General features: G+C 35.5%; 1 protein-coding gene and 1 pseudogene across 3 annotated transcripts in view; one reads left to right on the plus strand and one right to left on the minus strand.

Annotated features, from left to right (window-relative positions):
• The window catches only part of ERG (ETS transcription factor ERG), a 127,470-nt gene that overhangs the window by 46,525 nt on the left and 64,411 nt on the right, over window positions 1-16,534 (minus strand). The gene's annotated exons all lie outside the window — the stretch shown is intronic.
• On the plus strand, window positions 1,256-2,952 carry LOC123239159 (annotated as a pseudogene).

Raw genomic sequence — 16,534 nt, forward strand, 5'->3', positions numbered from 1 at the left:
TATGAAGTTTGTTATAGTTTTTCCTAATTCAGTAAAGAAGTTTTTGGTAGTTTGATAGGTATGGTGCTAAATAGATGAATTAACTTGGGTAGAATGGTCATCTTTATTATGTTAACTCATCCTACCCATGAACAATTAATGGCTTTCCAATTGTTGAGATCCAGTTTTATTTGTTTGGAAAATGTTTTATAGTTGTTTTCGCATAATTGCTGTGTTTGTTTTGGTAGATAGATTCCCAAGTATTTTATATTGTCTAGGGTGATTTTAAATGGTGTTTCTCTTTCTACCTCTTGCTGCTCTAATGTGTTGGAAATATATGGAAATGCTGATGATTTATGTGCATTTATTTTGTATCCTGCAACTTTGCAAAAGTTGTTGATTATTTCTACCAGCTTCTTAGTTGATTCTCTAGGATTTTTTAAGTATAACATCATATCATCTGCAAAGAGTGATACCTTAGTCTCCTCCTTGCCTATTTTGATACCTTCAATTTCTTTTTCTTCTGTAATTGCTACTGCTAGTGTTTCTAGTACTATGTTTAATAATAAAGGTGATAATGGGCAACCTTGTTTCACTCCTGATCTTATTGGGAAGGCTTCTAATTTATCCCCATTGCATATAATGCTTGTTGATGGTTTTAGGTATATACTATTTATTATTTTTAGGAAAGGTCCTTCTATTCTTATATTTTTCAATGTTTTCAACAGGAATGGATGCTGTATTTTGTCAAAGGCTTTTTCAGCATCTATTGAGATAATCATGTGATTTTTGTTTGTTAGACTGTTGATAATGGTATCACAAGCAGATTGTTCATTTGGCTCTAGCCAAGCAGGCTAGAAATACTATCAATACTCTTTGTATTCAAGGATGGGGAAGAAACTAACTTCATTTTGACTACAAATTCTCATTTCTCTATTAATGTAAACATTTGAGTACTTCTGGACATGAGGCTGAAGTGAAGGAAAACTGTCTGCTAACTGTAGACAACATGACAGAGTCAACTAAAGTTGTCAGTATTTACGCCCACTATGTTCCAAGCACTGTGCTAAGTGTTAGAAATACATACAAACAAAATATTAGTTCTGTATCTCGAGGAATTCAAAGTCTCTTTGGAGAGTCAATACACGAACAGCTATTTATATACAAAATGTAGACCAAATAAATTGAAGACAGGACGTGAGTTCAAATTCTGCTTTTATAATTTGTGAGACTTTGGCTCTCTGTTTCCCTGGTGATCAGTTCCTTCATATGTAAAATGAGGGTGTGTCTGTACTATTTGGCCTCCTGGGTCCATTCAGGCTCTAGAGCTTTGGTGCTACTGTGGGCTTTTTGCAGTGACAGTGTGGTACAGAAAAGGGTATGAAGGATTTGGAGTCAGAGGGCATGTGCTGAAAGTCTACCATTAATACTTACTGCTATTATGATGTTGAGCAAGTCAATCTCTCTGCTAAATGAGGGTGTTGAAAGTTTTTGCACAAACAAAACCAAATGAAGCTACAATTAGAAAAGAGGCAGGAAATTGGGAAAATATTTTCTTGCAGACAGTTTCTAATCTAAAATCCCTAATTTTGGATTAGGGATGAGGTGGATTTTAAAGTCTGATATGATACAAGACAAAGTCTCAATAACTTCCCAGTTGACCTATAATATAGGTTCTTCCCCCCACCCACCCCTGACCTGTTTATTTTATTATTTGCATGAAAAATATTTTAAATGGTAGTGGCTTCCATTCTACCAAAAGTATTCTATTTCATGTGTTAATGAACATGTTAAGGTTAAAGTTGAAGAATACCAGTTGCTTGGAAAACAAAGTCCTTCCCAAACAATTTGGCATTTTTACTTTTGAGTTCTTAAGACTCAGAGTACAAGAATTGTTTTCTTATTGTCCATCTGTTTATAAAGTAACCAGCACTTAGTACAGCTCTGACTTAGATGCTTATTGACTGACTGATGGCGCCAACGTAAATAATAGACAATAACTACAAAAAAAAAAAAACCCACGCATGCACACACACACATCCAATCTTTATTTTCTGTGGAGTCATTTGGTTTTATGGAAATTTATTGTTCAAGAAACCCAAGTAATGTATTTTTTTCTGTACAGAAAAACTGAGCCAGGAGATCTGATTCTTTACTCACACATATTTTCACTAAATCTTAGCAAAATTTTACCTAATAACTTTCCTTTGAAGTAAGTTGCTATCTCTCAAAACACTTTAAGCTCGCCTTCTACTCCCTTTCCTGAGCTGCCACAGGTGTTTCCCCGCCCCCTCTAGAGGGGCTCGGGAGCTGCAGCCTGGAGATGCAGGGTGAGCACTATGTTTGCTGACACTCTCCTCGTTGTTTTCATCTCCAAGTGCATCTCGCTGCTGGGCGAGGGTATAAATTGGGTACTGGTTTACAGGACGGACAAGTATAAGAGATTAAAAGCTGAAGTGGAAAAGCAGAGCAAAAATTGGAAAAGAAGAAGGAAACAATATCGGAATCATCTGGTCGTGAGCAAAAGAAGAAAATAGAGAGGCAGAAGAAGCTAAAGAATAACAACAGGAAACTGTCAATGGTTAGAATGAAATCGATGTTTGCAATTGGCTTTTGTTTTACTGCCCTGATGGGAATGTTCAACTCCATATCTGATGGCAGGGTAGTGGCAAAGCTTCCCTTCACTCCTGTTTCCTATATTCAAGGACTATTTCATCAAAATCTGTTAGGTTACAGACCTTGTCTATTAGACAGAACATTCAGAAGATGCTTGGTCTTGCTTCTTCTTGGGCTGCCATCAAGCAAGCTGGGGGAAGGAGGCAAGGGGTAGAGGGTGGAGTGGGGTGGTTCTGGTTCCCCCAAATCCAGCTGGAAAATTCTTCTGAGACCAAACTCAAAGGTTTTTTCGTTTCTTTCCTCCTTACTCAGACACTGAACTGCTCCTATTTCATTTTGAGTAGCAGACACTGTTAGCAGCAAGGGTCACTTCCCAGCTTTCTGAGCTAGTCTCAGGCCTCTGAATATGATTGGAATGAGAACATTCAGCAGACAAGATTAATGATTGTATTTGTCTGTCAGAGTTGAAAAAATTTTAATAATATGTGCTAGTTAGATAAGTTTAAGTAGCATTTGTGTGGTTGAGAAACAAGGACTCTTTCCTGTTATGCTTGTCATATTCTTAGAACATTTTTGATGTGACTCAGCTTATAGTTCTGATAGGTGTTATCTGCCATGGAAAAAGACTAGGAATGAAATCATAGGGAGGTGAACTAAACTTAGAGCTAAGTGCCCTTAAAGCGAGAATTTGGTTTATGAATTTTTTTTCCCAGCTAAAATGTTAGGTGATTACTGACCTGAAGGACATCTTCTTTGTGCCACTTCATACATTAGATAATCTTCATACATTAGATAATCTTAATAAATACACCTTGTTTTGGCATGTTAAAAAAATTAAGTTCATAATGGTAAAATGCTTTGCAATCATTGGATAATTTTTTTAAACCCTTAACTTCCATCTTAGAATCAATACTGTGTATTGGTTCTAAGGCAGAAGAGTGGTTAGGGCTAGACAATGGTGGTCAGGTGACTTGCCCAGGGTCACACGGCTAGGAAGTGTCTGAGGCCAGGTTTGAACCCAGGACTTCCCCTCTCTGGGCCTGACTCTCAATCCACTGAGCCACCCACCTGCCCCCTGGATAACTTTTTATCAAAAAAATTTATAATAATTCCAACCCAGCTCATAAATATTTGTCAGTTTGGGAGTTAAGATGGAGGCTTATGAGTAGCAAAAGCTGAAACCTCTCTGACCACCCTTCCATACTAATCTTTAAAAAGCACTTCAAAAATACAGAAATTCAAACCCAACAATGAGATGGAGTCATGGGTTCTTCTGTTGAAGAAAACTTGAAAGGTAGGCAGAGAGAGTTGATTTCTGTGGTATGAAAAGGAGAGGGGAAATAAAAGTAGGCTGGATGAACCATACTCCCTTTCTACCTGTCACAATGAGACCTGCAATTAGATGTGGGCTGACTTTGGGAACTGAGGCAGGGACTGCAACTCCAAAGGAACATCTCAGACACACCATTTGAGATTCTGAGCTCTGGCAGGGAGGAACTGGGGCCACCTGGCTGGGTATCTTGGCCCCAACACTGCCTGTGGTGAAGATTCAGCCCCAGGGCAGATTAACTCTTGGCTTAATCCAGTATATCAGCAGAGGAGAGAGAAGACTGAAGTCCCAGCCTCAGGGCAGAGCAGCTCCATGAAACCAGCAGAGGAACTAGTGTATAGTCCACAGAGGAAAAAAAGAAAGAAAAATTGAATAAATAGGGAAAAAGTATGTGAAGGGAACCCTCCCTCCTAGGATCAAGTACTGATATCCTACCTGTGTACTGTATGTGCTACATCATGTCAGTGCGCTCCAGTATGGGTCACAGGATAGACCTAGGCACATTACATGGAAAGGATCAGGTTAAAATCCAGGGATAAAGGAGAAGATATAAAAGAGAGTTCCAGGAAGTGGCCTTTCTCTATTCACTCAAGTACCTTGTGAAAGGGAAGTGGCTGAGAGAGAGCCATGTGGAGGAGTACCATGTGACTAGTTTAGAATAGACTTCTTTCTCTCTAGTTGTCTGCCTTCTCTTATTCAAGTAAATATTAATAAACTTTATGGAAATTAAAGACCAGAGTTTAATTTAGCTTTAACAGAAGGGAATGACACAAAATTTCTATTTCTAAGAAAACCAACAGAGGATGACAGGATCCAAGGAACTTCAAGCAAAACTTTAAAAGAAACTGGGAATTGACCTCAGGCTCTGGAAGAGCTCAAAAAGGAATTTACAAATTAAAAAAGACAGGCTGAAGAAAAAATGGGAAAAAGAAAACAATAACTTAAAAAGCAAAATAAATCATGTGGAAAAGAAGGCACATGAATCATAGGAAGAAAACAGTCTTAAATGCTCAGAATTGACTTATTAGGAAGAGCAGCAAAAAAATTAAATGAGGAAAAGAATTATTTGAAAAGAAGAATGGGCCAATGGAAAAGGTGGATTCAAAGGTCATGGAAGAAATTTAGTTCTTAAAAATTAGAATTGGGCAAATAGAAGCTAATGACTTCAAGAGACATCAAGAAACAATAAAACAAAATCAAAAGATTGAAAAAATGGAAGAAAATATGAAATATCTCATTGAAAAAAAACTGACCTTGAAAATAGATCCAGGATATACAATTTAAGAAATAGAAATCTTAGACATCCTACTACAGGAAATTATCTAAGAAAACTGCCCTGATATTCTTGAACAAGAGGGTAAAATAGAGATTATAAGAATCCACCAGTCACCTCCTGAATTAAATTCCCAAATGACAACTCCAAGGAATGCTATAACTGAATTCAAGAGCTCCCAACCCAAAGAGAAAATACTATAAGCAGCCAGAAAGAAACAATTCAACTATCATGGAGCCTGTCAGATTACACAGGATTTGGCAGCCTCCACATTGAAGGACCAGAAGGCTGGGAATATATTTCAGAAGGCAAGAGAACTGGGTTTACAACCAAGAAACAACTACCCAGCAAAACTGACTATATTCTTTCATGAAAAAGTGTAGTCATTTAATAAAATAGAAGATTTCCAAAATAACCTGAAGAAAATACCAAACTTAAGCACAAAATTTGATGCCCAAATACAAAATTCAAGAGAAGCATAGAAAGATAAAAAAGAAAGAGAACAAAAATTAAGGGCATCAATATGGTCAAATAGTTTATATTCCTATAGGGGAAGATGATATTTGTAACTCTTAAATTTATCATTATCATAATAATTAGAAGAAGTATATATAGAGGGTGTGTTTGTAATCTGTTTAGGATGATATGTCCAAAAAAATAATAAAACTAGAGGTGAAAAAGAGGGAACTACTGAAAGAAATGGGAAAAGAGAAGTAAAATGGGATAAATTATATCACATAAAGAAGTGTGCAGCAATGGTGGGGGAAGAAGACTAATATAATGGAAGGGAAGAAGGGGTTGGTGATGCGTAATATTTAAACTGTACTGTTTTATGGAACTGGCTCAGAGAAGGAAGAACAGCCAGGTTCATTGCAATATAGAATTGTATCTTGTCCTAAAGAGAAGTAGAAGAAAGATAAGAAACATGGTAGTGGGGAAGGGAGTAATATGAGGAAGGGAAAGGCTAGGGGTACAATCAAAAGACTCTTTAGTACTATGGCATTAAAAAGGGAGGTGGGTGGGAAGGGGAGGAATATAAGGGAGAGGGAAGAGGGGAGACTGACTAAAAGCAAAACAATGGAGAGGAGGGAAAGAGGGAAAAGGAGAAAGGGCAGTATTAAAGGAGAAAGTCAAAATGGAGGGGAAAGCAGGGATGGTAATCATAATTATGAACATAAATGGGATGAACTTGTTTATAAAACTGAAGTAGATAACAGAAAGGATTAAAAAACAGAATAATACACTTGAGGCAGGTAGACACACACAGGGTAAAGGTAAGAAGCTGGAGCAGAATCTAAGAAGGCAAGAGTAGCAATCATGATCTCAGTCAAAGCTAAAGTGAAAATAGATTTCATTTAAAGAGATAAGGAAGGCAATTACAGCTTGATAAAAGGCAGTATAGATAAAGAAGAAATGTCAGTACTCAACATATATACATCAAATGGTATAGAATCCAGATTTTTAAAGGAGAAATTAAAAGAACTTGAGGAGGAAATATATAGTAAAACTATACTCATGGGGATCTCAACCTTCCCCTATCAAAACTAGATAAATCAAATCAAAAAATAAATGAAAGAAGTAAGGTAAGTAAAAGAAATGTTAGAAAAATTAGAGTTAATAGATATTTGGAGAAAATTGAACAGGGATAAAAAGAAATACATCTTCTTTTCAGCAGCACATGGTACATTCACAAAGATTGACCATGTACTAGGGCATACAAACATCACAAACAAATGCAGAAAAGCAGAAATAATAAATGCAATTTTTCAGATTATCATGTGATAAAAATTATAATTAATTAGGGTTCATGGAGGGGCAAATTAAAAATAAATTGGAAACTAAATAATCTAATTCTTCAAAACTGATGGGTTAAAAAACAAATCATAGAAACAATTACTGATTTCATTGATGTGAATAACAATAAGGAGGCAATATATCAAAATCCATGGAATACAATGAAAGCAGTACTCAGGGAAAATTTTATATTCCTGAGTGTACATATCAAAAAAATAGAGGGAAAAAAAAGATCAATGAATTGAGCATCCAGCTAAAAGACTAGAAAAAAAACAAATTTAAAATCCCCAGTCAAAGCTAAATTGGAAATTCTAAAAATTAAAGGAGAAATTAATAAAATTGAAAATAAAAGAACTATTGAACTAATAAATAAGACTAGGAATTGTTCTATTTTTTAAAAAAGTAAAAATAAAGTTTTAGTTGATTTAATTTTAAAAAATGAAGAAGAGAATCAGATTAACAATATCAAAAAAGGAAAAGGGCAATTTTACCTCTAATGAAGAGGAAATTAAAGCAATTATTAGGAGATTTTTCATCTAATTATATGTTAATAAAATGACAATCTAGGTGAAATGGGTAAATATTTTCAGAAATATAAATCACCTAGATTAACAAAAGAGGAAATAGCATACTTAAATAATTCCAAATCAGAAAAAGGAAATTGAACAAGCCAATGAGGAACTCCCTAAGAAAAAATTCCCAGGGCCAGATGGATTCACAAGTGAATTCTATCAAACATTTAAAGAACAACTGATCCCAATACTATATAAACTATTTGACAAAATAAGCAAAGAAGGGATCTTATCAAATTCTTTTTATGACACAAATATGGTACTGATACCCAAGCCAGGAAGACCAAAAACAGAGAAAAAAAACTACAAACCAATGTTCTTAATGAACACAGATACAAGAATCTTAAATAAAATAATAGAAAGAGACTACAGAAATATATCACAAGTATTATTCACTATGACCAGATGGGATTCATTCCAGGAATGCAAGGCTGTTTTAATATTAGGGAAACCATCCACATAATTGACTATATTAATAATCAAACTAACAAATCACATGATTATCTCAATAGATGCAGGAAAAGCCTTTGATAAAACACAACACCCATTCCTACTAAAAAAAAATAGAAAATATAAGAATAGAAGGGTCTTTCCTGTATATAAGTAGTACTTATTTAAAATCATCAGCAAGTATCTTCTGCAATAAAGATAAGTTAGAAGCCTTCCCAATTAGATCAGGAATGAAGCAGGTATGCTCATTATCACCATTATTATTTAACATTATGCTGGAAATGCAAGCGGTAGCAATTAGAGAAGAAAAAAAATTGAAGGGATTAAAGTAGGCAATGAGGAAACTAAATTATCACTCTTTGCAGATGATATGATGGTATACTTAGAGAATCCTAGGAAATTGACTAAAAATCTAATGGAAATAATTAATAACTTTAACAAAGTTGCAGGATACAAAATAAGCCCACATAAATCATCAGCACTTCTATATATTTCCAACAAAACTCAGCAGCAAGAGTTAGAAAAAGAAACTCCATTTAGAATTCCTATAGACAGTATGAAATATTTGGGATTCTATCTGTAAAAACAAACAGGAATTATATGAACACAACTACAAACACTTTTCACACAATTAAAACTGGATCTAAACAACTGGAAAACCATTAATTGCTCATGACAGGATAAGCCAATGTAATAAAAATGATAATCCAACTTAAATTAATTTACTAATTCAGTACCATACCTATCAAACTACCAAAAAACTTTTTTATTTAATTAGAAAAAATAATAACAAAGTTCATCTGGAAGAACAAAAGATCAAGAATATCAAGGTAACTAATGAAAAAAAAAAAGTGGGGCCTAGCAGTTCCAGATCATAAACTGTACTATAAGGCAGTGCTTATCAAAACAATCTGGTACTGAGCCGGGTTAAGATGGTGGCAGAGTAAAAAGCAGCTGCTTGGCCTCTCCTAACCCATGCATATAGGACTCCTCAAGAAGACATCAAAACTAATCCAGAGAAAAGAAGGGACCCCACAACAGGGCACAGCATCTAAGGTATGTGGAATCTGGGCATTTCCATGCTATAAAGGGGTGAAACAGCTCTCACGAAAACACGAGTGGAGCAACCCCCTCCTCCACTCCATACCACCTACAATGCCAAAGCCAGCGCACAAGAGTCAGAGCAAGCTTGGTACACCCATTAAGTCGCTGGCAGCTCACCAGGGCTTGTTCCTGAGAGCAGCAAGACTTAAGACCCCCAAAGAGGCTAAAGAACTCATGGACTCTGAACACAGACCCTGAGCCCAGGCGCAGGCGAAGGGGCTGACACAGGCCTGGGCTAAGGCACAGAAGAAGGGTGCTTGACTGCGGAAGCAGCTCCCTGAGACTGTTAAAGGAGCTTCAGAAAGAAGAACAAGCAAGGAGATCACCAGGAGGCTTGACCCAGAACAACTAGACTTGAAACCTCAGGAACCTAAAGAGCGCAGACAGATGCTGGGCTCCAGCATAAAGCTGAAAGGGCACCCAGCTTACAATGGCAAACCAGAATCATCAGGAAAACCAGAAGAGAAAGATGAAGAAGAAAAAAACATTAATACTCAACAATTTTTACACAGAAAAAATCCAGACAACAGAGCAAACAGCAGAGGAGAACAAACAAGTAACCATATCCAAACCTTCCCAAAACAATGAAAACGGGTCACAAGGACTTGGAGAGTTCAAATCTGAGATCATGAGAAAGACGGAAGAGATCTGGCAAGAAAATAACAGTTTAAAAGGCAGGATTTCACAACTGGAAAGTGAGGCAAGTAAATCAAAGACCAGAAATAACCAGATTGAAAAGGAAGACCAGTCTCTAAAGGCTAGAATTGGGCAATTAGAAAAAGATGCCCCCAAATCAAATTAATTAATAAGCAACTTGGAGACCAAAATCAAACAGCTGGAAAACAGGCCAGACCAAATTGAAAAGGAAAATCAAAAGCTTATAGCAGAAAACCAGTCTCTAAAGACAAGAATTGGACAAATAGAAGCCAATGATCTCTCAAGACAGGAAGAATAAATAAACAGAGTCAAAATACTGTTAAAATAGAAGGAAACATGAAATATCTTAATGAGAAACTGACAGATCAAGAAAACAGGTCTAGAAAAGACAATCTGAAAATCATTGGTCTTCCTGAAAAAGCAGAAATTAATAGAAATCTGGACTCCATACTAAAAGAAATTATTCAGCAAAATTGCCCTGAAGTTCTACAACAAGAGGGCAATATAGACATTGAAAGGATCCATAGATCACCCTCTACACTAGACCCAGAAAAGACAACCCCCAGGAATATAATAGCCAAATTCAAGAGCTTCCAAGTAAAAGAAAAAATTTTACAAGAAGCCAGAAAGAGACAATTCAAATATCAAGGAGCACCAATCAGGAGCACACAGGATCTGGCAGCCTCCATGCTAAAAGACCTCAAGGCTTGGAATACGGTATTCAGAAAGGCAAGAGAGCTGCACCTTCAGCCAAGGATCAACTACCCATCGAAACTGACTATATACTTCCAGGGGAAAGTATGGGCATTCAACAAAATTGAACATTTCCAAGTTTTTACACAAAAGAGACAAGGACTAAATGGAAAGTGTGATATCCAACCACAAAAATCAAGAGAAACATGAAAAGGTAAATAAGAAACAGAGGGAAAAGAAAGAAAACTCATAATTTTTTAAATTTGACTCTTTAAGGGCTTAAATAAGATCTAATTATCTGTATTACTATGTGGAGAAATGCTATGTATAATTCTCTGTAGTGAACTCTGTTCACCACTATAGTATTCACTATTATAATAATTAGAAGAATTATCCATAAGGAGAGGTTGGAATACTAAATGGTCTAAGATGATATGGGGGGGTGGGAAAAAGGGGGTGAATAGGAGAGGACGCCAAGAGAATCTGGAAGGAATAAGAAAAATAGGATATTCTATTACACACAAAGAGGTCATGGGGAGGAGAAGGGATGAATACTATTATAAGAAGGAGAGGAAGAGAGCATTAAGAGGTAATATTTAAACCTTACTCTCAGTGTAATTAAACCTGAGAGGGAAGAGCAGCTATATCCATTGGGATATAAAACTCTATCAAACCCTACTGAGAAAGTCAGAAGGGATAAACCAAGGGGAGCAGGGGAGTGGGGAGGTCAAAAAAGGGAGGGGGAAAGAAGGAGGAGGGAACTCATTAGGCCTTAAAAATAAAAAGAGGGGAATGAATGATAAGGGAGGGGGTAAAAAGGGAAGTGAATCAAGGGAGGGGACAAAGGTTACTGGCTTAAAGCAAACCACTGCTTTAAAAGGAAATAGAGTAAGAAGAAGGGGTAGAAGTAGGGGAGGACACCAAAATGTCGGCAAATACACAACTGATAATTATAATTCTGAATGTGAATGGGATGAACTCACCCATTAAACAGAAGCAAATAGCAGAGTGGATGAGAAACCAAAATCCTAACATATGTTGTCTACAAGAAACACATATGAGGCGGGTGGACATATACAAGTTTAAAGTAAAGGGCTTGAGCAAAATCTTTTGGGCTTCAAATGAGAAAAAAAGGCAGGAGTAGCAATCATGATTTCTGAGAAAGCCAAAGTAAAAATAGATATAATTAAAAAAGACAGGGAAGGTAATTACATCCTGATAAAAGGGAGTATAGACAATGAGGAAATAACATTGCTCAATATGTATACACCAAATGGCACAGCATCCAAATTCATAAAGGAGAAACTGGTAGAGCTCAAGGAGGAAATCGATAGTAAAACAATAATAGCAGGAGATCTAAATATTCCTCTTTCAGACCTAGATAAATCTAACCAAAAAATAAATAAGAAAGACATAAGAGAGGTGAATGAAATCCTTGAAAAATTAGATTTAATAGATATGTGGAGAAAAATAAATAGGGACAAAAAGGAATACACCTTCTTTTCAGCTGCACATGGTACATTCACAAAGATTGACCATGTAATAGGGCATAGAAACATTGCAAAGAAATGCAAAAGAGCAGAAATAATGAATGTAACCTTCTCAGATCATAATGCCATAAAAGGAATAATTAGTAAGGGCACCTGGACAGGCAAATCAAAAACTAATTGGAAATTAAATAATATGATTCTCCAAAACCAGCTAGTCAAAGAAGAAATCATAGAAACAATCAACAATTTCATTGAAGAGAATGACAATGATGAGACATCCTACCAAACTCTGTGGGATGCAGCCAAGGCAGTACTCAGGGGGAAATTTATATCCTTGAGTGCATATATTAACAAATTAGGGAGGGCAGAGATTAATGAATTGGGCATGCAACTTAAAAAACTAGAAAGCGAGCAAATTAAAAATCCCCAGATGAAAACTAAATTAGAAATACTAAAAATGAAGGGAGAAATTAATAAAATCAAAAGTAAAAGAACTATTGAATTAATAAATAAGACTAGAAGCTGGTATTTTGAAAAAACAGATAAAATAGACAAAGTACTGGTCCATCTAATAAAAAAAAGGAAAGAAGAAAACCAAATTGACAGTATCAAAGATGAAAAGTGAGACCTCACCTCTAATGAGTGGGAAATTATGGCAATCATTAAAAACTATTTTGCCCAATTATATGGCAATAAATATAACAATTTAGGAGATATGGATGAATACTTACAAAAATATAAATTGCCTAGATTAACAGCAGAAGAAACAGAATACCTAGATAATCCCATATCAGAAAAAGAAATTGAACAAGCCATCAAAGAACTTCCTAAGAAAAAATCACCAGGACCTAATGGATTCACAAGTGAATTCTATCAGACATTCAAAAAACAACTAATCCCAATACTACACAAATTATTTGATATAATAAGCAAAGAAGGAGTCCTACCAAATTCCTTCTATGACACAAATATGGTACTGATTCCAAAGCCAGGGAGATCAAAAACAGAGAAAGAAAACTACAGACCAATCTCCCTAATGAACATAGATACGAAATTCTTAAATAGAATACTAGCAAAGAGACTCCAGCAAGTGATCAAGAGGATTATCCACCATGATCAGGTGGGATTTATACCAGGAATGCAAGGTTGGTTCAACATTAGGAAAACCATTCACATTATTGACCATATCAACAATCTAACAAACAAAATTCACATGATTATCTCAATAGATGCTGAAAAAGCCTTTGACAAAATACAGCACCAATTCCTATTAAAAACACTAGAAAGTATAGGAAAAGAAGGACCTTTCCTAAAAATAATAAACAGTATAAACCTAAAACCATCAACAAGCATCATATGCAATGGGGATAAATTAGAAGCCTTTCCAATAAGATCAGGAGTGAAACAAGGATGCCAATTATGACCTTTATTATTTAACATAGTACTAGAAACACTAGTAGTAGCAATTAGAGAAGAAAAAGAAATTGAGGGTATTAAAATAGGCAATGAGGAGACTAAGCTATCACTCTTTGCAGATGATATGATGTTATACTTAAAAAACCCTAGAGAATCCTAGAGAGCTGGTAGAAATAATCAACAACTTTAGCAAAGTTGCAGGATACAAAATAAATGCACATAAATCATCAGCATTTCCATATATTTCCAACACATTAGAGCAGCAAGAGGTAGAAAGAGAAACATCTTTTAAAATCACCCTAGATAATATAAAATACTTAGGAATCTATCTACCAAAACAAACACAGGAATTATGTGAAAACAAGTACAAAACACTTTTCAAACAATTAAAACTAGATCTAAACAAATGGGAAAACATTGATTGCTCATGGGTAGGACAAGCTAACATAATAAAAATGACCATTCTACCCAAGTTAATTTACCTATTTAGCTCCATACCTATCAAACTACCAAAAAACTTTTTCACTGAATTAGGAAAAACTATAACAAAGTTCATTTGGAATAACAAAAGATCAAGAATATCAAGGGAAATAATGGGAAAAAATGTGAAGGAAGGGGGCCTAGCAGTACCAGATATTAAACTATACTATAAAGCAGCAGTCATTAAAACAGTATGGTACTGGCTAAGAGACAGAAGGGAGGGTCAGTGGAATAGACTTGGGGTAAGTGACGTCTGCAAGACAGTATATGATAAACCCAAAGAGCCCATTTTTTGGGGACAAAAATCCACTCTTTGACAAAAACTGCTGGGAAATTTAGAAAACAATATGGGAGAGATTAGGTTTAGATCAATATCTCACACCCTACACCAAGATAAATTCAGAATGGGTGAATGACTTTAATATAAAGAGGGAAACTATAAATAAGTTAAGGGAACACAGAATAGTATACTTGTCAGATCTCCGGGAAAGGAAAGATTTTAAAACCAAGCAAGAGTTAGAGAAAATTACAAAATGTAAAATAAATGATTTTGATGATATCAAACTAAAAAGCTTTTGTACAAACCAAAACAATGTAGCCAAGATCAGAAGGGAAACAACAAATTGGGAAAAAATCTTTATAACAAAAAACTCTGACAAGGGTCTAATTACTCAAATATACAAAGAGTTAAACTAATTGTATAAAAAATAAAGCCATTCCCCAATTGATAAATGGGCAAGAGACATGAATAGGCAATTTTCTGATAAAGAAATCAAAACTATCAATAAGCACATGAGAAAGTGCTCTAAATCTCTAATAATTAGAGAAATGCAAATCAAAACAACTCTGAGGTATCACCTCACACCTAGTAGAATGGCTAAAATGAAAGAAGGGGAGAGTAATTAATGTTGGAGGGGATATGGCCAAATTGGAACATTAATGCACTGCTGGTGGAATTGTGAACTGATCCTACCATTCTGGATGGCAATTTGGAACTATGCTCAAAGGGCTATAAAAGAATGCCTGCCCTTTGATCCAGCCATACCATTGTTGGGTTTGTACCCCAAAGAGATCATAGATAAAGAGGTTTGCACAAAAATATTTATAGTTGCGCTTTTTGTGGTGGCAAAAAACTGGAAAATGAGGGCATGCCCTTCAATTGGGGAATGGCTGAACAAATTGTGGTATATGCTGGTGGTGGAATACTATTGTGCTAAAAGGAATAATAAACTGGAGGAATTCCATGTGAACTGGAAAGACCTCCAGGAATTGATGCAGAATGAAAGGAGCAGAGCCAGAAGAACATTGTACACAGAGACTGATATACTGTGGTAAAATGGAATATAATGGACTTCTGAACTAGCAGCAATGCAATGACCCAGGACAATTCTGAGGGATTTATGGTAAAGAATGCTACCCACTTTCAGAGGAAGAACTGCAGGAGAGGAAACACAGAAGAAAATCAACTGCTTGAATACATGGGTTGATGAGGACATGATTGGGGATGAAAACTACCACACCAATGCAACTATCAACAATTTGGAAATAGGTCTTGATTAATGACACATGTTAAAACCAGTAGAAATGTATATCGGCCAGGGGAGGGGCGAAGATGGGGGGTGAAGGGGAATGTAAGAGCATAAATCATGTAACCATGTTAACTTTTCTAAAATATAATTAATAAATGTTAAAAAAAACAATCTGGTACTGGCTAAGAAACAGAAGGGTGGATCAATGGAATAGACTAGGGGTAAATGACCTCAGCAATATAGTGTTTTATAAACCCAAAGATCTTAGCAAAGTGAAATAAGAAGAATAAGAGAACATTGAACACAATAACATCAATAGTGTACAATATTTAACTGTGAAGAACTTAGCAATTATTAGCAGCACAATGATCTAAGATAACTCCAAAAGACTCAAGATGAAAAATGTTATGCACAATCAGATGCTATGCACAAACTGATGGAATTTGAGTGCAGATGGAAGCATACCATTTTTAAATTTTATTTTCTTCATAGGTTTCTTTTTCTGGTGGGTTTTTTGTGACATGTGCCTTCTTCCATAACATGATAAATATGGAAATATGTTTCATTATATATAACCCATATATATTTGATAATTTAATATATAGTTTGATAATTGCTTTCCTCTGGGAGGGAGGAGGGGAGAGAAGGAGAGAATTTGGAACTCAAAATATTTTTTAAATTGTTTTTTAATGTAATTGAGAAAGAATAAAATATTACTGACTAAAAAAAGTTTGGTGTATCCATGTGGGGCATGATGAAGTGATTTGAATGATGATCAAGATCATAATTTGTGTGAGTCATCATGCCCAAAGCAATGGTTTTAAGAGTGAACTAGCATGGCATAAGATGCCTATATCCTGATGACCACTGAAACTTCAGCTATTTGGGCCTGACCTTTCTCTTTCTAGACCAGTGATGGGCAATCTTTTGTGTTTGGTGTGTCAAAATTCGCCAAAAAAATGAGCATAACTCTGGTGGTGTGTCACTTTGAGAAAAGCCATAATTTTGTGATATTTATAGTTTAAATAACAAAAATGTATAATTGTAATATATAATATATAACTGTATTTAATAAACCAAAATAGGTAAATTAATATAGGTAGAATTGTCATCGATAGTGCACAATGTCTACACTACACTACAGCAAATAT

Source organism: Gracilinanus agilis, chromosome 3 (assembly GCF_016433145.1).
Source record: "Gracilinanus agilis isolate LMUSP501 chromosome 3, AgileGrace, whole genome shotgun sequence".
Classification (NCBI taxonomy): domain Eukaryota; kingdom Metazoa; phylum Chordata; class Mammalia; order Didelphimorphia; family Didelphidae; genus Gracilinanus; species Gracilinanus agilis.